Here is a 21,780-nt window from a genome sequence, read left to right on the forward strand (position 1 = left end):
TACCGAGGATTCCCAGCCTGACGACGGGGAATATTCATGAGCATGTGAATCCATGCCAGACCCCATGCTGGAGAAGTGAGCCATTTCTCAAATGTCTTTCAAAACTGCATGGTCTAGCCAACTAGATGCTTAACAGGACAAAACTCAATGAGCCCAAAACCTATGGCCACGCCACACTGAATGTGCCCGATCTTGTTTGACTTTGGAAGCTAAGCAGTGTTAGGCCTCGTTAGTACCTGGATGGGAGACCGCCTGGGAATTCCAGGTGCTCTAGGATTTTTTGTGATCCATGTTCAGGAAGTGAGCCATTTCTCAATTGTCTTTCAAAGCTGCATGGTCTAGCCGACTAGATGCATAACAATGCAAAACTCACTAAGAGCAGAGCCTACGGCCACACCACACTGAATGCGCCCGATCTTGTCTGATGTCGGAAGCTAAGCAGTGTTGGGACCGGGTGGGAATACCAGGTGCTGCAGGCTTTTTTGTGCTCCACGTCCAGGAAGTGAGCCATTTCTCAATTGTCTTTCAAAACTGCATGGTCTAGCCGACTAGATGCTTAACAATGCAAAACTCACTAGGACCAGAGCCTACGGCCAGACCACACTGAATGCCCCTGATCTCATCTGATCTTGGAAGCTAAGCAGTGTCGGACCACACTGAATGCCCCTGATCTCATCTGATCTTGGAAGCTAAGCAGTGTCGGGCCTAGTAAATACCTGAATGGGAGACCACCTGGGAATGCCAGCTGCTGTAGGCTTTTTTGTGCTCCATGTTCAGGAAGTAAGCCATTTCTCAATTGTCTTTCAAAACTGAATGGTCTAGCCGACTAGATGCTTAACAGGGCAAAACTCACAAGGACCAAAGTCTACGGCCACAACACACTGAATGCGCCCAATCTCGTCTGATCTCAGACGCTAAGCAGTGTTGGGCCTAGTTAGTACATGGAAGCGAGACTGCCTGGGAATACCAGGTGCTGTAGGCTTTTTTGCGCTCCATGTTCAGGAAGGGAGCCATTACGCAATTGTCTTTCAAAACTGCATGATTTAGCCGACTAGATGCTTAACAGGACAAAATTCACTAGGACCAGAGCCTACGGCCACAGCACACTGAATGCGCCCCATCTCATCTGATCTCGGAAGCTAAGCAGTGTTGGACCTAGTTAGAACCTGTATGGGAGACCACCTGGGAGTAACAGGTGCTGTAGGCTTTTTTGTGCTCCATGTCCAGGAAGTGAGCCATTTCTCAATTGTCTTTCAAAACTGCATGGTCTAGCCGACTAGAAGGACAAAACTCACCAGGATTAAAGCCTACAGCAACACCACAGAGAATGCGCCTAGCCTCGGAAGCTCAGCAGTGTCAGGTCTAGTTAGTACCTGGATGGGAGACCACCTGGGAATACCAGGTGCTGTAGGCTTTTTCGTGCTCCATGTTCAGGAAGTGAGCCATTTCCCAATTCTCTTTCAAAACTGCATGATCTAGCCGACTAGATGCTTAACAGGACAAAACTCACTATGACCAGAGCCTACGGCCACACCACACTGAATGCGCCCAATCTAGTCTGATCTCAGACGCTAAGCAGTGTTGGGCCTAGTTAGTACCTGGATGGGAGACTGCCTAGGAATACCAGGTGCTGTAGGCCTTTTTGCGCTCCATGTTCAGGAAGGGAGCCATTTCGCAATTGTCTTTCAAAACTGCATGATTTAGCCGACTAGATGCTTAACAGGACAAAATTCACTAGGACAAGAGCCTACGGCCAAACCACACTGAATGCGCCCGATCTCATCTGATTTCAGCCGCCAAGCAGTGTTGGGCCTAGTTAGTACATGGATGGGAGCCCGCCTGGGAATACAATGTGCTGTAGGCTTTTTTTGTGCTCCATGTCCAGGAAGTGAGCCATTTCTCAATTGTCCTTCAAAATTGCATGGTCTAGCCGACTAGATGCTTAACAGGACAAAACTCACTAGGACCAAAACCTACGGCCACACCACACTGAATGCGCCCCATCTCATCTGATCTCGGAAACTAAGCAGTGTTGGGCCTAGTTAGAAGCGGGACGGGAGACTACCTGGGAATAACAGGTGCTGTAGGCTGTTTTTGTGCTCCATGTCCAGGAAGTGAGCCATTTCTCAATTGTCTTTTAAAACTGCATGTTCTAGCCGACCAGATGCTTAACAGGACAAAACTCACTTGGACCAAAGCCTACGGCTACACCGCACTGAATGCGCCTGATCTCGTCTGATCTCGGAAGCTAAGCAGTGTTGGGCCTAGCTAGTACCTGGGTGGTAGACTGCCTGGGAATACCAGGTGCTGTAGGTTATTCTGCACTCCAGGTTCCGGAAGTGAGCCATTTCTCCATTGTCTTTCAAAACTTCATGGTCTAGCCGACTAGATGCTTATCAGGACAAAACTCACTAGGACCAAAACCTACAGCCACATCACACTGAATGCGCCCCCTTCTCATCTGATCTCGGAAGCTAAGCAGTGTTGGGACTAGTTAGTACCTGGATGGGAGACCTCCTGGGAAAACCAGGTGCAGTAGGCATTTTTTTGCTCCATGTTCAGGAAGGAACAAGTTACTTACCTGTAACTGTTGTTCTCCAGCATGGGTCTGGCATGGATTCACATGCTCATGAATATTCCCCGTCGTCAGGCTGGGAATCCTCGGTAAAGAAAAAACCAGTATCAGTTTCGTTTCTGATCTGTCTTTCGTAGTAATAACCAATCACTGGTCTCTGCGTCATACTGACCACAGCCAATGACTGCCCTCTACCTAAGTACCGCCTCTGGCAGCCATCTTCAGATTTGGAGCACGTGAAGTGGCAGTATGACCAAGTGAAGAGCCGCAGAGGGGTAGGCGGGAGGGTTCGCATGTGAATCCATGCCAGACCCATGCTGGAGAACAACAGTTACAGGTAAGTAACTTGTTCCTTCTCCAGCATGGGGTCTGGCATGGATTCACATGCTCATGAATAAAGAATACATAGCAGTACACACATGCACAACCACGGGAGGTGGCAAAGGCTCAACATTAAGCATTGCATCAAACTCAACATTAAGCATCTTACCTCCTCACCAGGCTCACCTCAGGCGAACAGGTTGCGCAGCACTGCTTGGCCGACCCTGGACTCCTCCCTGGAATCCCGATCGACGCAGTAGAACTTCGTGAAGGTGTGCGTCGACCTCCACGTAGCAGCCCTGCATATGTCCAGCAGGGGCACACCAGAAAGGAACGCCGTGGTAGCTGCGATCGCTCTGGTGGAATGAGCTCTCGGACGGCCGGGCAGCGGTCGGTTTGCCAACCGATGACAGTACATGATACAGCCGGAGAGCCATCTGGAAATGGAAGCCTTCGAGAGAGCCTTCCCCTGATTGACAGGTCCAAAGTTCACAAAGAGTTGTGACGTCTTCCGAAAACACTTTGTGCGGTCCACGTAGAACTTCAGCGCTCTAGCTACATCCAGCGAGTGCAAAGTCCTCTCAGCCGGCGACGAAGGCGACGGGAAGAATACAGGCAACACCAAGGGTTCGTTGAGATGGAAGTCCGACGGTACCTTGGGCATGAAGGAGGGGTGCGTCCTGAGCACTACCCTCGTCTCGTGGAAAGTCAAGTACGGGGCCTTGCAGGAAAGGGCCTGGATCTCTCCCACTCGTCGTGCGGAGGTGATGGCCACAAGAAAAGCAGTTTTCCACGATAGAAACTTCAACAGAGCCGAGTGCAGAGGCTCGAACGGAGGTCCCATGAGCTTGGTCAGCACCACGTTGAGCTCCCACGCCGGGGCCGGAGCCTTCACCGGCGGGAACGATCTGAACAGTCCCTTCATGAACTCTTTCACCAGACGATGAGACCACAAGGACGTCCACCCCGTGGTTCTGGTGTATCGGGAGATCGCAGCAAGATGAATCTTGATGGACGCGTGTGCCAGTCCAGCTTTGGCCAGCGTCAGCAGGTACGGCAGTACTTGGGGAGCCGTAATCCGTAGAGGGTTAATCTTCTGTGCGTGGCACCAGACAGAGAACCTCTTCCATTTGTGTCCGTAGCATTTAAGAGTCGAGGACGCCCTGGCCTTTGCAAGAACCTCTCTGCAGTCGGCCGGTATGTCGTATCCTCCAAACTCTAGCGCTGCAGGAGCCAGGCCTGCAAGTTCACCGACTTCGGGTCGTGGTGGAGGATGGCGCCTCCTTCCCTGGAGAGTAGATCCGCGTCCGCCGGCAGCTTGATTGGCGGGGACGCTGACAAGTCCAGAAGGTCCGGGAACCATATCTGCCTCGGCCACGCAGGTGCGACGAGGATCATCCTGCACCGTGACCTCTTGAGCTGGTTGACGAGCCGGATTAGCAGAGGCAAGGGAGGGAACGCGTAGAGGAACAGGCCCTCCCAGGGGAACGAGAAAGCATCGCCCATGCTCCTCGTCTGGGGAAACCTGCTGGCGAACCTCCGGCACTTGGTGTTCGTCGCCGTCGCGAACAGGTCGATCTGGGGTGTGCCCCACCGTCGGAAGAGGCGATCCACTAGATCCTGCCGTAGTTCCCACTCGTGGCACGAGCGCAGCTCCCTGCTGAGTGAGTCGGCGATGGTGTTTTTTATCCCTGCCAGATGAAACGGCACCAGAAACATCCCTTGGGCGACGGCCCAATGCCACAGATCCTGCGCCTCCTTGGACAGGGCTGGGGACCTGGTTCCGCCCTGTTTCCTGATGTAAAACATGGTGGTGGTGTTGTCGGTGAAGATCCTCACCACCTTGCCCTTGAGGGACGGAAGGAAGGACCTGAGGGCCCAAAACACTGCACGGAGCTCCAGGACATTGATATGTAAGGATTTCTCCGTCGGGAGCCAAAGGGCTCTTGCGTGCAGATTTTCGGTGTGCGCTCCCCACCCTTCCAGGGAGGCATCCGTGGTCACTGTCTCCTGGTGGGCTGGGGTCTGGAAGTCCATGCCTGCCGTCAGATGCGCGCGGGTGCCCCACCACCGGATCGCTCGTCGGAAACTCTCGTCGAGTGTGATTCTTTCCTCGAAGCTGCCCGTCGTTTGGATCCAACGCGCGTCCAGGAACTCCTGCAACGGGCGCATCCGGAGCCTGCACATGGGAATGAGGTAGATGCAGGAAGACATCATTCCGAGGAGGGACTTGATGGACCTCACCTTGGCCGCGTCGGCCACCAACATCCGCTGCACCTTGCCCAGGATGGTCCTGGTCCTCTCCTCCGACGGGGAGGCCAGAAGGGACACTGTGTTGAGCCTCGCTCCCAGAAACAGAGCGTCTTGCGCGGGTACCAGGTGGGATTTGGCGTAGTTCACGGAGAATCCCAGGTCCGTGAGAAGTTGGACGGTCCTTGCCGTGTGAACCACGGCGAGCTCCCTTGTCTTGGCTCGGATGAGCCAGTCGTCCAGGTAGGGGTAGACGTGGATCCCTTCGCGGCGCAGCTGCGCCGCCACCGGTGCGAGGCACTTGGTGAACACCCTGGGTGCCGACCGTAGTCCGAAGGGTAGGGCTTTGAACTGGTAATGACGCCCTTGGACCACAAACCTGAGGAATTTTCGGTGCCCCTTCAGGATGGGAATATGGAAGTAGGCATCCTCCAAATCCAACGACGACAGGAAGTCTCCTTTCTCCAGCTGACCCAGGACGTGCTGGAGGGTGACCATCCGGAACTTTTGCGCCTTGATGAACTTGTTCAGACGTCGCAGGTCCAGGATGGGGCGCCATCTCCCCGTCTTCTTCTTCACGAGGAAGTATCTCGAGTAAACTCCGGAGCCCCGAAGCCTCTTTGGGACGAGTTCGATGGCGCCCTTCCTGAGCATCGCCTTTACCTCCAGGAGAAGTTGAGGGACGTGAAGTTCTTTCCTGGCCACGGGGGGGACGCGCGGACACTTTCTTTGAAACTCGAGCGCGTGGCCCCGGGCCAAGGCGTCCAGCACCCAACGGTCGGTGGAGATGGACTCCCACACGCTGACGAAGCTCGCCAGCCGGCCTCCCACCGGGGTGCTTCGGTGGGGGCCCGACCCCACGCCCGGTTCAATCCTGCTTCGACGAGGCTTTGCCGCCTTGTCCTTGGCGACGACGGCGGGGTCCGCCAGACTTGCCTCGTCCTCTGTAGGCCTCCTGAGACGACGAGCGGGCCGCTTGACGGTAGGAGGAGAAACCGCCGCCGGAACCTTTGGAGGCGCCCTTGCCTCCGCTGCTCCGAAAGGGCGTCCGTCGTTGTTGCAGAACTCCAAGGGCCCGGGCCGTCTCGGTGTCCGCCTTAATGGCCTGAAGGGAATCGTCCACTATTTTCCCAAACAGGTTGTTCCCATCGAAGGGCATGTCCAGGACTCTGGTCTGAACGTCTTGACGGAAGTCCGTAGCCTTGAGCCATCCACGCCGCCTAAGGCAAACGCCGTTGCCCAACTGGCGGAACCCAGTGTCGGCGATGTCCGTCGCAACGGTAATGGCGTGGTCCGAAGCCACCTCACCTTCCTGCAGGATCTCCAGGGCCTCTGCCCTCTTGTCGTCCGGCAAGAAGTCCAGCAGGGGAGCCAGTTTGTACCAGAGCTCCCTGTCGTATCGGGCCACGATAGCCAAGGCGTTGGCAGCTTTGATCGTCGTCGCTGCAGACGAGATGACCCTGCGTCCCATAGCGTCCAATTTCTTTCCCTCGCCGTCCGGTGGGGAAGTCGATATGGAGGCCGCACCCCCCCCCGCTTTCTTCCTGGCCGCCGCGGAGACGACGGAGTCCGGGGTAGGCTGCGCCCGGAGGCACAGGGGGGGGCGTGTCCGGGACCCGGTACTTTTTCTCGTACCGGTCTCTTCTAGCTGGCGTCGTGGAAGGGTTCTTGAGGAGGGTGAGGCCCTCATCCCAAATGTCGTCCAATAGAGGCACTGCGAGGACCGTCTTCCTCTTGGCCTCGCGCCGCTGATAAAGGAAACCTTCCTTCTTCTTCTCCTCAGGGCAGAGTTGGAAAAGCTCGGATGCCCTGGCGATCATGGAGTGGAACGATCCAATCTCGTCGGGCGGAGAAGCCCTGGTGGGAGGCGACGACGGTACATCCTCGTCGTATACCTCGTCGTCCGTACCCGTCGCTGCCGTGTCAGTCCCCGTATCATCCCCCCGGGTGGAAGGGGAGGAGGGCTGGAAGGGGCGCGACGGCTGAAAAGGAGGAGGAGGGTGGATCCTTCTTTTCTTGGTAGGGGGAACCCCAGAAGGTCCCGGTTCTGGGTCCCCCGACGGGAGAGGTTCCGTCGGCAACGGTAGTCTCGTCCTTATCTCTGAGCATAAGGACTGTATAGCCAACAAAATGGCCGTCGAGCTGTCTCGCGGCGCTGGCAGAGGGGAATCCGGCGGGAGATCAGGGGCCCCTTCGGTACCCTCGACGATGTCGTCGTCACCTGCGTCGGGATCCATCCCGACGGGCCGGTCTTCTTCCACGCCGAGGCCGTGGCTTAAGACCTCGACCAGCTCCTCCTCCGAGGTTGAGGCCGAATCTACGACGACGCCCTGCCCCCCCTTTTTCTTCCCCACGGGGAATTTCACGGGGGTCCTATCGATGGGCACAAAAGAGTACTCCCTCCGAGGTGGCAGGGAGACTCTGAGCCCCGAGGTCGCCACCACTGGTGTAGCCTCCACAGGCTGAGCCAGGGCCGCCGCGACAGCTTCGATAGAGGGCTTGGCCGGATGGATTAAGGCCTTCACCACCTTAGGTGCGCTCACCGCCTTATCCTTGAGGGGGGGGACACTGCCTCGCTCCCCCTCCGCCTTCGAGCTCGACCGGGGCCTCTCCAGGAGCCTCGCCGGGTGCTCGGCCTTCCTCTTAACCGACCCAGAGCGTTGGCTCATGGTTGATGGTGCCAGGGAGGGTGCGCCCAGCCTGGCGCCCGTAGAACCCGACCGTTCGGCGCTCCCGGTGCCAGCGGACTCGCGGTGCTTGGCCTTATGTTGGACCCCCGTCGCCGGGGCGTCCTCAAAGGTCTTAGAAGACCGCTCGGATTTCTTCCTCTTCTTCTCGCCGGACGGGCTCTTCCCTTCCAGCCAGTTGGCGAGACGTTGATGGCGGTCCTTCATGGTCCGCTCCGACATGTTGCCGCAAAACGCACAGTCCTTCTCAACGTGCGTCTTGTCCTCATGTAAGCAGTAGAGACAAAGGAGTGTTCTTCCTCCTTAAAGACGTTCTGGAGCTGGCATCCAGGGCAGATCCTGAACAGCTTTCCGGGCGTCGAGCTTCCCTTCTCCTGGGCCATGTCCGGGCCTGAGAAACTTCTGGAGTCCTCCAAAAGCGTAGCTCGACGAAATCTTCACCCTTGAGGGGCGCAGACGAATCCGACACGGGTCCCCGTTGATCGGATGGAGAGTCGGTGGAGCTTGAGGCTCTTTTGACCGAAAAAACGAAGTTTTTGAGAAAAAACGTGAAAAAATAGCACTAACGCTCGAGAGCAATAGCACGAGGATCCCAACACATGAACGTGCGGTAAAAATCTGAAGATGGCTGCCAGAGGCGGTGCTTAGGTAGAGGGCAGTCATTGGCTGTGGTCAGTATGACGCAGAGACCAGTGATTGGTTATTACTACGAAAGACAGATCAGAAACGAAACTGATACCGGTTTTTTCTTTACCGAGGATTCCCAGCCTGACGACGGGGAATATTCATGAGCATGTGAATCCATGCCAGACCCCATGCTGGAGAATATTGAGTCCATAAAGAGGCTTGAAAGAAATCCATTATTGTATTGGTTGTTTTCTCCAACTCCCTGCAACAGAAACAGGTTGGATGGAGTACATTTATCCTACTAGACATAGGAGTCCTGAGTGGGCCCACAAGTCTTATATATCGCGCTTGATCGAGCGCTGATCGAGTGATGAGCGTGGTTTTATGATGCAAGTGGCATTATGGCTTATCTTACTAAATGCAACTGCATATGAGTAATACTCAAGTGCGCCAGCTCTTGTCTGATTTCAGAACCTAAGCAGTGTTAGGCCCATTTAGTACCTGGATGGGAGACTGCCTGGGAATACCAGGTGCTGTAGTCATTTTTTCTACTCCATGTTCAGGAAGTGAGCAATTTCTCAATTGTCTTTCAAAACTGCATGGTCTAGCCGACTAGATGCTTAACAAGGCAAAACTCACTAGCAAAACTCACTAGCACAAACGCCTGCGGCCACACCAGACTGAATGCACCGGATTTCATCTGATCTCAGAACCTAAGCCGTGTTAGGCCTAGTTAGTACATGCATGGGAGACTGCCTGGGCATACCAGGCGCTGTAGGCTTTTTTCTACTCCATGTTAAGGAAGTGAGCCATTTCTCATTTGTCTTTCAAAACTGTTGGTCTAGCCGACTAGATGCTTAACAAGACAAAACTCACTAGCACAAAAGCCTACGGCCGCACCAGACTGAATGCACCGGATCTCATCTGATCTCATAAGGTAAACAGTGTTGAGCCTAGTTTGTACCTGGATGGGAGACCGCCTGGGAATACCAGGTGCTGTAGGCTTTTTTGTGCTACATGTTCAGGAAGTGAGCCTTCTCCAGCATGGGGTCTGGCATGGATTCACATGCTCATGAATATTCCCCGTCGTCAGGCTGGGAATCCTCGGTAAAGAAAAAACCAGTATCAGTTTCGTTTCTGATCTGTCTTTCGTAGTAGTAACCAATCACTGGTCTCTGCGTCATACTGACCACAGCCAATGACTGCCCTCTACCTAAGCACCGCCTCTGGCAGCCATCTTCAGATTTTTACCGCACGTTCATGTGTTGGGATCCTCGTGCTATTGCTCTCGAGCGTTAGTGCTATTTTTTTCACGTTTTTTCTCAAAAACTTCGTTTTTTCGGTCAAAAGAGCCTCAAGCTCCACCGATTCTCCATCCGATCAACGGGGACCCGTGTCTAGATTCGTCTGCACCCCTCAAGGGTGAAGATTTCGTCGAGCTACGCTTTTGGAGGACTCCAGAAGTTTCTCAGGCCCGGTCATGGCCCAGGAGAAGGGAAGCTCGACGCCCGGAAAGCTGTTCAGGGTCTGCCCTGGATGCCAGCTGCAGAACGTCTTCAAGGAGGACGAACACTCTTGTTGTCTTTACTGCCTACATGAGGACAAGACGCACGTGGAGAAGGACTGTGCGTTTTGCGGCAACATGTCGGAGCGGACCATGAAGGACCGCCATCAACGTCTCGCCAACTGGCTGGGAGGGAAGAGCCCGTCCGGCGAGAAGAAGAGGAAGAAATCCGAGCGGTCTTCTAAGACCTTTGAGGACGCCCCGGCGACGGGAGTCCAACATAAGGCCAAGCACCGCGAGTCCGCTGGCACCGGGAGCGCCGAACGGTCGGGCTCTACGGGCGCCAGGCAGGGCGCACCCTCCCCGGCACCATCAACCGCGAGCCAACGCTCTGGGTCGGGTAAGAGGAAGGCCGAGCACCCGGCGAAGCTCCTGGAGAGGCCCCGGTCGAGCTCGAAGGCGGAGGGGGAGCGAGGCAGTGTCCCCCCCCTCAAGGATAAGGCGGTGAGCGCACCTAAGGTGGTGAAGGCCTTAATCCATCCGGCCAAGCCCTCTATCGAAACTGTCGCGGCGGCCCTGGCTCAGCCTGTGGAGGGTACACCAGTGGTGGCGACCTCGGGGCTCAGAGTCTCCCTGCCACCTCGGAGGGAGTCCTCTTTTGTGCCCATCGATAGGACCCCCGTGAAATCCCCCGTGGGGAAGAAAAAGGGGGGGCAGGGCGTCGTCGTAGATTCGGCCTCAGCCTCGGAGGAGGAGCTGGTCGAGGTCTTAAGCCACGGCCTCGGCGTGGAAGAAGACCGGCCCGTCGTCGAGGGTACCGACGGGGCCCCTGATCGCCCGTCGGATTCCCCTCTGCCAGCGCCGCGAGACAACTCGTCGGCCATTTTGTTGGCTATACAGTCCTTATGCTCAGAGATAAGGACGAGACTACCGTTGCCGACGGAACCTCTCCCGTCGGGGGACCCAGAACCGGGACCTTCTGGTGTTCCCCCTACCAAGAAAAGAAGGATCCACCCTCCGCCTCCTTTTCAGCCGTCGCGCCCCTTCCAGCCCTCCTCCCCGTCCACCCGAGGGGATGATACGGGGACTGACACGGCAGCGACGGGTACGGACGACGAGGTATACGACGAGGATGTACCGTCGTCGCCTCCCACCAGGGCTTCTCCGCCCGACGAGATTGGATCGTTCCACTCCATGATCTCCAGGGCATCCGAGCTTTTTCAACTCTGCCCTGAGGAGAAGAAGAAGGAAGGTTTCCTTTATCAGCGGCGCGAGGCCAAGAGGAAGACGGTCCTCTCAGTGCCTCTATTGGACGACATTTGGGATGAGGGCCTCACCCTCCTCAAGAACCCTTCCACGACGCCAGCTAGAAGAGACTGGTACGAGAAGAAGTACCGGGACCCGGACACGGCCCCCCTGTGCCTCCGGGCGCAGCCTACCCCGGACTCCGTCGTCTCCGCGGCGGCCAGGAAGAAAGCGGGGGGGGTGCGGCCTCCACATCGACTTCCCCACCGGACGGTGAGGGAAAGAAATTGGACGCTATGGGACGCAGAGTAATCTCGTCGGCAGCGACGACGATTAAAGCCACCAATGCCTTGGCTATCGTGGCCCGCTACGACAGGGAGCTCTGGTACAAACTGGCTCCCCTGCTGGACTTCTTGCCGGACGACAAGAGGACAGAGGCCCTGGAGATCCTGCAGGAAGGTGAGGTGGCTTCGGACCACACCATTACCGTTGCGACGGACATCGCCGACACTGGGTTCCGCCAGTTGGGCAACGGCGTTTGCCTTAGGCGGCGTGGATGGCTCAAGGCTACGGACTTCCGTCAAGACGTTCAGACCAGAGTCCTGGACATGCCCTTCGATGGGAACAACCTGTTTGGCAAAACAGTGGACGATTCCCTTCAGGCCATTAAAGCGGACACTGAGACGGCCCGGGCCCTGGGAGTTCTGCAGCAACGACGGACGCCCTTTCGGAGCAGCGGAGGCAAGGGCGCCTTCAAAGGTTCCGGCGGCGGTTTCTCCACCTACCGTCAAGCGGCCCGCTCGTCGTCTCAGGAGGCCTACAGAGGACGAGGCAAGTCTGGCGGACTCCGCCGTCGTCGCCAAGGAGGTCAAGGCGGCAAAGCCTCGTCCAAGCAGGATTGAACCGACCGTGGGGTCAGGCCCCCACCGAAGCACCCCGGTGGGAGGCCGGCTGGCGAGCTTCGTCAGCGTGTGGGAGTCCATCTCCACCGACCGTTGGGTGCTGGACGCCTTGGCCCGGGGCCACGCGCTCGAGCTTCAAAGAAGGTGTCCACGCGTCCCCCCCGTGGCCAGGAAAGAACTTCACGTCCCTCAACTTCTCCTGGAGGTAAAGGCGATGCTCAGGAAGGGCGCCATCGAACTCGTCCCAAAGAGGCTTCGGGGCTCCGGAGTGTACTCGAGATACTTCCTCGTGAAGAAGAAGACGGGGGGATGGCGCCCCATCCTGGACCTGCGACGTCTGAACAAGTTCATCAAGGCGCAAAAGTTCCGGATGGTCACCCTCCAGCACGTCCTGGGTCAGCTGGAGGAAGGAGACTTCCTGTCGTCGTTGGATTTGGAGGATGCCTACTTCCATATTCCCATCCTAAAGGGGCACCGAAAATTCCTCAGGTTTGTGGTCCAAGGGCGTCATTACCAGTTCAAAGCCCTCCCCTTCGGTCTTCGGTCGGCACCCAGGGTGTTCACCAAGTGCCTCGCACCGGTGGCGGCGCAGCTGCGCCGCGAGGGGATCCACGTCTACCCCTACCTGGACGACTGGCTCATCCGAGCCAAGACGAGGGAGCTCGCCGTGGTTCACACGGCAAGGACCGTCCAACTTCTCACGGACCTGGGATTCTCCGTGAACTACGCCAAATCCCACCTGGTACCCGCGCAAGACGCTCTGTTTCTGGGAGCGAGGCTCAACACAGTGTCCCTTCTGGCCTCCCCGTCGGAGGAGAGGACCAGGACCATCCTGGGCAAGGTGCAACGGATGTTGGTGGCCGACGCGGCCAAGGTGAGGTCCATCAAGTCCCTCCTCGGAATGATGTCTTCCTGCATCTACCTCATTCCCATGTGCAGGCTCCGGATGCGCCCGTTGCAGGAGTTCCTGGACGCGCGCTGGATCCAAACGACGGGCAGCTTCGAGGAAAGGATCACACTCGACGAGAGTTTCCGACGAGCGATACGGTGGTGGGACACCCGCGCGCATCTGACGGCGGGCATGGACTTCCAGACCCCAGCCCACCAGGAGACAGTGACCACGGATGCCTCCCTGGAAGGGTGGGGAGCGCACACCGAAAATCTACACGCAAGGGGCCTTTGGCTCCCGACGGAGAAAGCCTTACATATCAACGTCCTGGAGCTCCGTGCAGTGTTTTGGGCCCTCAGGTCCTTCCTTCCGTCCCTCAAGGGCAAGGTGGTGAGGATCTTCACCGACAACACCACCACCATGTTTTACATCAGAAAACAGGGCGGAACCAGGTCCCCAGCACTGTCCAAGGAGGCGCAGGACCTGTGGCATTGGGCAGTCGCCCAAGGGATGTTTCTGGTGCCGTTTCATCTGGCAGGGATAAAAAACACAATCGCCGACTCACTCAGCAGGGAGCTGCGCTCGTGCCACGAGTGGGAACTACGGCAGGATCTAGTGGATCGCCTCTTCCGACGGTGGGGCACACCCCAGATCGACCTGTTCGCGACGGCGACGAACTCCAAGTGCCGGAGGTTCGCCAGCAGGTTTCCCCAGGCGAGGAGCATGGGCGATGCTCTCTCGTTCCCCTGGGAGGGCCTGTTCCTCTACGCGTTCCCTCCTTTGCCACTGCTAATCCGGCTCGTCAACCAGCTCAAGAGGTCACGGTGCAGGATGATCCTCGTCGCACCTGCGTGGCCGAGGCAGATATGGTTCCCGGACCTTCTGGACTTGTCAGCGTCCCCGCCAATCAAGCTGCCGGTGGACGCGGATCTGCTCTCCAGGGAAGGAGGCGCCATCCTCCACCACGACCCGAAATCGCTGAACTTGCAGGCCTGGCTCCTGCAGGCTAGAGTTTGGAGGATACGACATACCGGCCGACTGCAGAGAGGTTCTTGCAAAGGCCAGGGCGTCCTCGACTCTTAAATGCTACGGACACAAATGGAAGAGGTTCTCTGTCTGGTGCCACGCACAGAAGATTAACCCTCTACGGATTACGGCTCCCCAAGTTCTGCCGTACCTGCTGACGCTGGCCAAAGCTGGACTGGCACACGCGTCCATCAAAATTCATCTGGCTGCGATCTCCCGATACACCAGGACCACGGGACGGACGTCCTTGTGGTCTCATCGTCTGGTGAAAGAGTTCATGAAGGGACTGTTCAGATCGTTCCCGCCGGTGAAGGCTCCGGCCCGGCGTGGGAGCTCAACGTGGTGCTGACCAAGCTCATGGGACCTCCGTTCGAGCCTCTGCACTTGGCCCCGTTGAAGTTTCTGTCGTGGAAGACAGCGTTTCTTGTGGCCATCACCTCCGCACGACGGGTGGGAGAGATCCAGGCCCTTTCCTGCAAGGCCCCGTACTTGACTTTTCACGACACGAGGGTGGTGCTCAGGACGCACCCCTCCTTCATGCCCAAGGTACCGTCGGACTTCCATCTCAACGAACCCTTGGTGTTGCCTGTATTCTTCCCGTCGCCTTCGTCGCCGGCTGAGAGGACTTTGCACTCGCTGGATGTGGCTAGAGCGCTGAAGTTCTACGTGGACCGCACGAAGTGTTTTCGGAAGACGTCACAACTCTTTGTGAACTTTGGACCTGTCAATCAGGGGAAGGCTCTCTCGAAGGCTTCCATTTCCAGATGGCTCTCCGGCTGTATCATGTACTGTCATCGGTTGGCAAACCGACCGCTGCCCGGCCGTCCGAGAGCCCATTCCACCAGAGCGATCGCAGCTACCACGGCGTTCCTTTCTGGTGTGCCCCTGCTGGACATATGCAGGGCTGCTACGTGGAGGTCGACGCACACCTTCACGAAGTTCTACTGCGTCGATCGGGATTCCAGGGAGGAGTCCAGGGTCGGCCAAGCAGTGCTGCGCAACCTGTTCGCCTGAGGTGAGCCTGGTGAGGAGGTAAGATGCTTAATGTTGAGTTTGATGCAATGCTTAATGTTGAGCCTTTGCCACCTCCCGTGATTGTGCATGTGTGTACTGCTATGTATTCTTTATTCATGAGCATGTGAATCCATGCCAGACCCCATGCTGGAGAAGGAACAAGTTACTTACCTGTAACTGTTGTTCTCCAGCATGGGTCTGGCATGGATTCACATGCGAACCCTCCCGCCTACCCCTCTGCGGCTCTTCACTTGGTCATACTGCCACTTCACGTGCTTCCAAATCTGAAGATGGCTGCCAGAGGCGGTGCTTAGGTAGAGGGCAGTCATTGGCTGTGGTCAGTATGACGCAGAGACCAGTGATTGGTTGTTACTACGAAAGACAGATCAGAAACGAAACTGATACTGGTTTTTTCTTTACCGAGGATTCCCAGCCTGACGACGGGGAATATTCATGAGCATGTGAATCCATGCCAGACCCATGCTGGAGAACAACAGTTACAGTTCCTTACCTGTAGCTGTTGTTCTCCAGCATGGGTCTGGCATGGATTCACATGCTCATGAATATTCCCCGTCGTCAGGCTGGGAATCCTCGGTAAAGAAAAAACCAGTATCAGTTTCGTTTCTGATCTGTCTTTCGTAGTAGTAACCAATCACTGGTCTCTGCGTCATACTGACCACAGCCAATGACTGCCCTCTACCTAAGCACCGCCTCTGGCAGCCATCTTCAGATTTGGAAGCACGTGAAGTGGCAGTATGACCAAGTGAAGAGCCGCAGAGGGGTAGGCGGGAGGGTTCGCATGTGAACCCATGCCAGACCCATGCTGGAGAACAACAGTTACAGGTAAGTAACTTGTTCCTTCTCCAGCATGGGGTCTGGCATGGATTCACATGCTCATGAATAAAGAATACATAGCAGTACACACATGCACAACCACGGGAGGTGGCAAAGGCTCAACATTAAGCATTACATCAAACTCAACATTAAGCATCTTACCTCCTCACCAGGCTCACCTCAGGCGAACAGGTTGCGCAGCACTGCTTGGCCGACCCTGGACTCCTCCCTGGAATCCCGATCGACGCAGTAGAATTTCGTGAAGGTGTGCGTCGACCTCCACGTAGCAGCCCTGCATATGTCCAGCAGGGGCACACCAGAAAGGAACGCCGTGGTAGCTGCGATCGCTCTGGTGGAATGGGCTCTCGGACGGCCAGGCAGCGGTCGGTTTGCCAACCGATGACAGTACATGATACAGCCGGAGAGCCATCTGGAAATGGAAGCCTTCGAGAGAGCCTTCCCCTGATTGACAGGTCCAAAATTCACAAAGAGTTGTGACGTCTTCCGAAAAGACTTCGTGCGGTCCACGTAGAACTTCAACGCTCTAGCCACATCCAGCGAGTGCAAAGTCCTCTCAGCCGGCGACGAAGGCGACGGGAAGAACACAGGCAACACCAAGGGTTCGTTGAGATGGAAGTCCGACGGTACCTTGGGCATGAAGGAGGGGTGCGTCCTGAGCACTACCCTTGTGTCGTGAAAAGTCAAGTACGGGGCCTTGCAGGAAAGGGCCTGGATCTCTCCCACCCGTCGTGCGGAGGTGATGGCCACAAGAAACTCTGTTTTCCACGACAGAAACTTCAACGGGGCCGAGTGCAGAGGCTCGAATGGAGGTCCCATGAGCTTGGTCAGCACCACGTTGAGCTCCCACGCCGGGGCCGGCGCCTTCACCGGCGGGAACGATCTGAACAGTCCCTTCATGAACTCTTTCACCAGACGATGAGACCACGAGGACGTCCGGCCCGTGGTTCTGGTGTATCGGGAGATCGCAGCAAGATGAATCTTGATGGACGCGTGTGCCAGTCCAGCTTTGGCCAGCGTCAGCAGGTACGGCAGTACTTGGGGAGCCGTAATCCGTAGAGGGTTAATCTTCTGTCCGTGGCACCAGACAGAGAACCTCTTCCATTTGTGTCCGTAGCATTTAAGAGTCGAGGACGCCCTGGCCTTTGCAAGAACCTCTCTGCAGTCGGCCGGTATGTCGTATCCTCCAAACTCTAGCGCTGCAGGAGCCAGGCCTGCAAGTTCAGCGATTTCGGGTCGTGGTGGAGGATGGCGCCTCCTTCCCTGGAGAGTAGATCTGCGTCCACCGGCAGCTTGATTGGCGGGGACGCTGACAAGTCCAGAAGGTCCGGGAACCATATCTGCCTCGGCCACGCAGGTGCGACGAGGATCATCCTGCACCGTGACCTCTTGAGCTGGTTGACGAGCCGGATTAGCAGTGGCAAAGGAGGGAACGCGTAGAGGAACAGGCCCTCCCAGGGGAACGAGAAAGCATCGCCCATGCTCCTCGCCTGGGGAAACCTGCTGGCGAACCTCCGGCACTTGGAGTTCGTCGCCGTCGCGAACAGGTCGATCTGGGGTGTGCCCCACCGTCGGAAGAGGCGATCCACTAGATCCTGCCGTAGCTCCCACTCGTGGCACGAGCGCAGCTCCCTGCTGAGTGAGTCGGCGATGGTGTTTTTTATCCCTGCCAGATGAAACGGCACCAGAAACATCCTTTGGGCGACGGACCAATGCCACAGGTCCTGCGCCTCCTTGGACAGTGCTGGGGACCTGGTTCCGCCCTGTTTCCTGATGTAAAACATGGTGGTGGTGTTGTCGGTGAAGATCCTCACCACCTTGCCCTTGAGGGACGGAAGGAAGGACCTGAGGGCCCAAAACACTGCACGGAGCTCCAGGACGTTGATATGTAGGGATTTCTCCATCGGGAGCCAAAGGCCTCTTGCGTGCAGATTTTCGGTGTGCGCTCCCCACCCTTCCAGGGAGGCATCCGTGGTCACTGTCTCCTGGTGGGCTGGGGTCTGGAAGTCCATGCCCGCCGTCAGATGCGCGCGGGTGCCCCACCACCGGATCGCTCGTCGGAAACTCTCGTCGAGTGTGATCCTTTCCTCGAAGCTGCCCGTCGTTTGGATCCAGCGCGCGTCCAGGAACTCCTGCAACGGGCGCATCCGGAGCCTGCACATGGGAATGAGGTAGATGCAGGAAGACATCATTCCGAGGAGGGACTTGATGGACCTCACCTTGGCCGCGTCGGCCACCAACATCCGCTGCACCTTGCCCAGGATGGTCCTGGTCCTCTCCTCCGACGGGGAGGCCAGAAGGGACACTGTGTTGAGCCTCGCTCCCAGAAACAGAGCGTCTTGCGCGGGTACCAGGTGGGATTTGGCGTAGTTCACGGAGAATCCCAGGTCCGTGAGAAGTTGGACGGTCCTTGCCGTGTGAACCACGGCGAGCTCCCTCGTCTTGGCTCGGATGAGCCAGTCGTCCAGGTAGGGGTAGACGTGGATCCTCTCGCGGCGCAGCTGTGCCGCCACCGGTGCGAGGCACTTGGTGAACACCCTGGGTGCCGACCGTAGACCGAAGGGGAGGGCTTTGAACTGGTAATGACGCCCTTGGACCACAAACCTGAGGAATTTTCGGTGCCCCTTTAGGATGGGAATATGGAAGTAGGCATCCTCCAAATCCAACGACGACAGGAAGTCTCCTTCCTCCAGCTGACCCAGGACGTGCTGGAGGGTGACCATCCGGAACTTTTGCGCCTTGATGAACTTGTTCAGACGTCGCAGGTCCAGGATGGGACGCCATCCCCCCGTCTTCTTCTTCACGAGGAAGTATCTCGAGTACACTCCGGAGCCCCGAAGCCTCTTTGGGACGAGTTCGATGGCGCCCTTCCTGAGCATCGCCTTTACCTCCAGGAGAAGTTGAGGGACGTGAAGTTCTTTCCTGGCCACGGGGGGGACGCGCGGACACCTTCTTTGAAACTCGAGTGCGTGGCCCCGGGCCAAGGCGTCCAGCACCCAACGGTCGGTGGAGATGGACTCCCACACGCTGACGAAGCTCGCCAGCCGGCCTCCCACCGGGGTGCTTCGGTGGGGGGCCCGACCCCACGGCCGGTTCAATCCTGCTTCGACGAGGCTTTGCCGCCTTGACCCCCTTGGCGACGACGGCGGGGTCCGCCAGACTTGCCTCGTCCTCTGTAGGCCTCCTGAGCCGACGAGCGGGCCGCTTGACGGTAGGTGGAGAAACCGCCGCCGGAACTTTTGGAGGCGCCCTTGCCTCCGCTGCTCCGAAAGGGCGTCCGTCGTTGTTGCAGAACTCCAAGGGCCCGGGCCGTCTCGGTGTCTGCTTTAATGGCCTGAAGGGAATCGTCCACTGTTTTCCCAAACAGGTTGTTCCCATCGAAGGGCATGTCCAGGACTCTGGTCTGAACGTCTTGACGGAAGTCCGTAGCCTTGAGCCATCCACGCCGCCTAAGGCAAACGCCGTTGCCCAACTGGCGGAACCCAGTGTCGGCGATGTCCGTCGCAACGGTAATGGTGTGGTCCGAAGCCACCTCACCTTCCTGCAGGATCTCCAGGGCCTCTGCCCTCTTGTCGTCCGGCAAGAAGTCCAGCAGGGGAGCCAGTTTGTACCAGAGCTCCCTGTCGTAGCGGGCCACGATAGCCAAGGCATTGGCGGCTTTAATCGTCGTCGCTGCCGACGAGATTACTCTGCGTCCCATAGCGTCCAATTTCTTTCCCTCACCGTCCGGTGGGGAAGTCGATGTGGAGGCCGCACCCCCCCCGCTTTCTTCCTGGCCGCCGCGGAGACGACGGAGTCCGGGGTAGGCTGCGCCCGGAGGCACAGGGGGGCCGTGTCCGGGACCCGGTACTTCTTCTCGTACCGGTCTCTTCTAGCTGGCGTCGTGGAAGGGTTCTTGAGGAGGGTGAGGCCCTCATCCCAAATGTCGTCCAATAGAGGCACTGAGAGGACCGTCTTCCTCTTGGCCTCGCGCCGCTGATAAAGGAAACCTTCCTTCTTCTTCTCCTCAGGGCAGAGTTGGAAAAGCTCGGATGCCCTGGTGATCATGGAGTGGAACGATCCAATCTCGTCGGGCGGAGAAGCCCTGGTGGGAGGCGACGACGGTACATCCTCGTCGTATACCTCGTCGTCCGTACCCGTCGCTGCCGTGTCAGTCCCCGTATCATCCCCTCGGGTGGACGGGGAGGAGGGCTGGAAGGGGCGCGACGGCTGAAAAGGAGGCGGAGGGTGGATCCTTCTTTTCTTGGTAGGGGGAACACCAGAAGGTCCCGGTTCTGAGTCCCCCGACGGGAGAGGTTCCGTCGGCAACGGTAGTCTCGTCCTTATCTCTGAGCATAAGGACTGTATAGCCAACAAAATGGCCGACGAGTTGTCTCGCGGCGCTGGCAGAGGGGAATCCGACGGGCGATCAGGGGCCCCGTCGGTACCCTCGACGATGTCGTCGTCACCTGCGTCGGGATCCATCCCGACGGGTCGGTCTTCTTCCACGCCGAGGCCGTGGCTTAAGACTTCGACCAGCTCCTCCTCCGAGGTTGAGGCCGAATCTACGACGACGCCCTGCCCCCCCTTTTTCTTCCCCACGGGGGATTTCACGGGGGTCCTATCGATGGGCACAAAAGATGACTCCCTCCGAGGTGGCAGGGAGACTCTGAGCCCCGAGGTCGCCACCACTGGTGTAGCCTGCACAGGCTGAGCCAGGGCCGCCGCGACAGTTTCGATAGAGGGCTTGGCCGGATGGATTAAGGCCTTCACCACCTTAGGTGCGCTCACCGCCTTATCCTTGAGGGGGGGGGACACCGCCTCGCTCCCCCTCCGATGGGGCCTTCGAGCTCGACCGGGGCCTCTCCAGGAGCTTCGCCGGGTGCTCGGCCTTCCTCTTACCCGACCCAGAGCGTTGGCTCGTGGTTGATGGTGCCGGGGAGGGTGCGCCCTGCCTGGCGCCCGTAGAGCCCGACCGTTCGGCGCTCCCGGTGCCAGCGGACTCGCGGTGCTTGGCCTTATGTTGGACCCCCGTCACCGGGGCGTCCTCAAAGGACTTAGAAGACCGCTCAGATTTCTTCTTCTTCTCGCCGGACGGGCTCTTCCCTTCTAGCCAGTTGGCGAGACGTTGATGACGGTCCTTCATGGTCCGCTCCGACATGTTGCCGCAAAACGCACAGTCCTTCTCCACGTGCGTCTTGTCCTCATGTAGGCAGTAGAGACAAAAGGAGTGTTCGTCCTCCTTGAAGACGTTCTGCAGCTGGCATCCAGGGCAGACCCTGAACAGCTTTCCGGGCGTCGAGCTTCCCTTCTCCTGGGCCATGACCGGGCCTGAGAAACTTCTGGAGTCCTCCAAAAGCGTAGCTCGACGAATCTTCACCCTTGAGGGGCGCAGACGAATCCGACACGGGTCCCCATTGATCGGATAGTGAGTCGGTGGAGCTTGAGGCTCTTTTGACCGAAAAAACGAAGTTTTTGAGAAAACACGTGAAAAAAATAGCACTAACGCTCGAGAGCAATAGCACGAGGATCCCAACACATGAACGTGCGGTAAAAATCTGAAGATGGCTGCCAGAGGCGGTGCTTAGGTAGAGGGCAGTCATTGGCTGTGGTCAGTATGACGCAGAGACCAGTGATTGGTTGTTACTACGAAAGACAGATCAGAAACGAAACTGATACTGGTTTTTTCTTTACCGAGGATTCCCAGCCTGACGACGGGGAATATTCATGAGCATGTGAATCCATGCCAGACCCCATGCTAGAGAAGTAACTTGTTCCATTTCTCAATTGTCTTTCAAAACTGCATTGTCTAGCCGACTAGATGCTTAACAATGCATGACTCACTAGGACCAGTTCCTACGACCAGACCACACTGAATGCCTCTGATCTTGGAAGCTAAGCAGTGTCGG

The 21,780-nt window shown here is 57.3% G+C and overlaps 9 pseudogenes; all 9 read left to right on the top strand.

The window, feature by feature from the left end:
* The first annotated feature begins 158 nt into the window (after nucleotides 1-158).
* On the top strand, nucleotides 159-277 carry LOC138459736 (5S ribosomal RNA; annotated as a pseudogene).
* Nucleotides 278-863: 586 nt separating this feature from the next.
* LOC138459812 (5S ribosomal RNA) lies at nucleotides 864-982 on the top strand (annotated as a pseudogene).
* A 106-nt stretch (nucleotides 983-1,088) lies between these two features.
* LOC138458064 (5S ribosomal RNA) lies at nucleotides 1,089-1,207 on the top strand (annotated as a pseudogene).
* A 313-nt stretch (nucleotides 1,208-1,520) lies between these two features.
* Nucleotides 1,521-1,639, top strand: LOC138456497 (5S ribosomal RNA; annotated as a pseudogene).
* Nucleotides 1,640-1,745: 106 nt separating this feature from the next.
* On the top strand, nucleotides 1,746-1,864 carry LOC138458248 (5S ribosomal RNA; annotated as a pseudogene).
* Nucleotides 1,865-1,971: 107 nt separating this feature from the next.
* LOC138459453 (5S ribosomal RNA) lies at nucleotides 1,972-2,090 on the top strand (annotated as a pseudogene).
* Nucleotides 2,091-2,197: 107 nt separating this feature from the next.
* Nucleotides 2,198-2,316, top strand: LOC138455437 (5S ribosomal RNA; annotated as a pseudogene).
* A 106-nt stretch (nucleotides 2,317-2,422) lies between these two features.
* On the top strand, nucleotides 2,423-2,542 carry LOC138459406 (5S ribosomal RNA; annotated as a pseudogene).
* Nucleotides 2,543-9,346: 6,804 nt separating this feature from the next.
* LOC138458004 (5S ribosomal RNA) lies at nucleotides 9,347-9,465 on the top strand (annotated as a pseudogene).
* Nucleotides 9,466-21,780: the final 12,315 nt, after the last annotated feature.

Source organism: Ambystoma mexicanum, chromosome 4p (genome assembly GCF_040938575.1).
Source record: "Ambystoma mexicanum isolate Mex_15411 chromosome 4p, UKY_AmexF1_1, whole genome shotgun sequence".
Taxonomy (NCBI): Eukaryota; Metazoa; Chordata; class Amphibia; order Caudata; family Ambystomatidae; genus Ambystoma; species Ambystoma mexicanum.